Source organism: Triticum dicoccoides, chromosome 3A (assembly GCF_002162155.2).
Source record: "Triticum dicoccoides isolate Atlit2015 ecotype Zavitan chromosome 3A, WEW_v2.0, whole genome shotgun sequence".
Lineage (NCBI taxonomy): Eukaryota > Viridiplantae > Streptophyta > Magnoliopsida > Poales > Poaceae > Triticum > Triticum dicoccoides.
Window position 1 is genome coordinate 529,942,452 of NC_041384.1, and position 1,984 is coordinate 529,944,435.

General features: G+C 41.3%; 1 long non-coding RNA gene across 1 annotated transcript; it reads left to right on the forward strand.

The window, feature by feature from the left end:
* The first annotated feature begins 1,041 nt into the window (after positions 1-1,041).
* Positions 1,042-1,422, forward strand: LOC119273759. The gene is made up of 3 exons (XR_005134968.1): positions 1,042-1,099; positions 1,203-1,249; positions 1,326-1,422. It is a non-coding gene; the product is annotated as an uncharacterized LOC119273759 (long non-coding RNA).
* The last annotated feature ends 562 nt before the right edge of the window (positions 1,423-1,984 follow it).

Genomic DNA, 1,984 nt, shown 5'->3' on the forward strand with positions numbered 1-1,984 from the left:
AGGCGATGCCGAAGTATAGAAGAAATGTACTCCCTCTGTCCCATAATATAAGAGTGGTTTTTACACTACATTAATGTCAAAAACGCTTTTATATTATGGGACGAAGGGACTATATCCTATTTTAGTGTCCATCATTGCAGTGCATGCATGCATGTCCATACATGAATTGGTCAGTTTTGGTTTTAACCCTGTGAACCAAGTTTAGGATGAATGGGCAGGATAATGGTACCTCAGTACCAGCAAGAATTAAAATCGATGTTTGATGCTTTGATGTCTCATAAAGGCGTCACATTCTTCCTGTGAAAGGCGACGTTCGCGTCGAGATGTTCGTGGTGATTTCATCAATCTCATTACGGGTCAGCTCAATCTCTGTAGGATGAATGTATGTACGTGTTTATGAGTGTTTGCGTTTGTATTGTGTTTCTAAAAAAAAAGGTTTTCTTTAACCTTTGTATGTAGCAATTAAATGTGTGGCACATTGCAAAGAAAAAAAAATCACCACAAGTGTTTAGTGACTCGTTCATGTCTTTGGACGGCGACGATGGTAGAATTTTTTATGCCCACATTTTTTTTCTATGAAGCTACATTCATGTCTTTTGACGGCACATCCTTTAGAATCACACTATCACCGGATGAAAGAGTAGTGGTGCACTGAGGTGTGATTGTTTATATACAACTTTCTATTAATATTCGAAAGAAAATAAGCTTTTCTATGTCTGTTCTACCATAGAAAATGTTGGTTGTTTGGCTTGCAAGACTATATTTCATTTCTTTCTTTTTGCACTTGGCCCAAACACAAGCATTTCACGTTGACGGTAGGCTCTTTCTCTAAAAAAACACGCGTACTTTGGAGAGATGCACACGCACGCACACCTCGCAATAAAAAAAACTTTCCTCTAATTTAGAACTTGTACGCGGACGCCAGGGAATATATTTGTTTGCCTAAAAAACAAAAAATAATTGTGGGAGCCAGCGTGATTAATTGTTGGTTTCGCCCCAGCCCCCTTCGTTCCTCGTGCTCTCCGCCTGTCTCTCTCCATGCTTTCCTCTTTGTTCATCCGTTGGCTCCTCCCCTCTCCCTCTTACCCACCATTGGATGGTATTTTTCTGTTCTTGAATCTTCCCGTCCTCTTTCCTTTGTACAATTCCTAAGCCTTGGGATAATTCATCTTTTTTGGGTTCTTGATTTGATTCTTTCTCAGGCTGGATCGAAGCTCCTGTGTCTTGCTGTCCTTTACACTTTGCCTAGGTATATAAATTGTTACAATTCCATGTAAACAATCGAAGTGGTACTATATTATTGTTAATACTTATGTGAAACCCAGGTCAGGCAGCCAAAGGCGGCTCGTGCGGGCAGGCCCATAAGACGGCGTGGCATAGGCAGGAAGCGTATGTAACTCTTTAGCGTGATCATGCATCTCGAATCAATTGTTTAGTACCACCTCGGAAAAGTATATGGCACAAAATAATTTTATACGGTGAACGGATGAAAAAATTGGTGAAACGCATCTTACTTTATTAGTAGGTATAGATGATATAGATATAGATATAGATATAGACTAGCAAAAGTGCCCGTGCGTTGCAACGGGAGAAACAAATTATCACCCCTAGCGCCCCATTGCCTGCATGAACAGATAAGCGAACGGCCGCGTTTGAGATCCCGGTCAAATCTGCATAATCTAATCCTTGCGCCTTGTGTTTGTGTGATTCGGATTTTACATCACAGTAGTTTAGTACCAGTCCATGAAGGACACAAACAACCACCAAATTCAACTTTAGTTGAAAACGATCAACACCTTTTTTGCGGATAACACGACCAGCACCAAAAACAGTGGAGGTTGTGAGATTGATCCGCAAAGAAACTATTTTTGCCTCATCTTCTAAACGGGATGGTGGGTTTGATTTGTTGGGCCGGGTCGCACGGACAGGTTAGGAGGGCACTGTTTTTTTATTGGTGGAATGTTGCGCGGGTGAACGGGGTAGG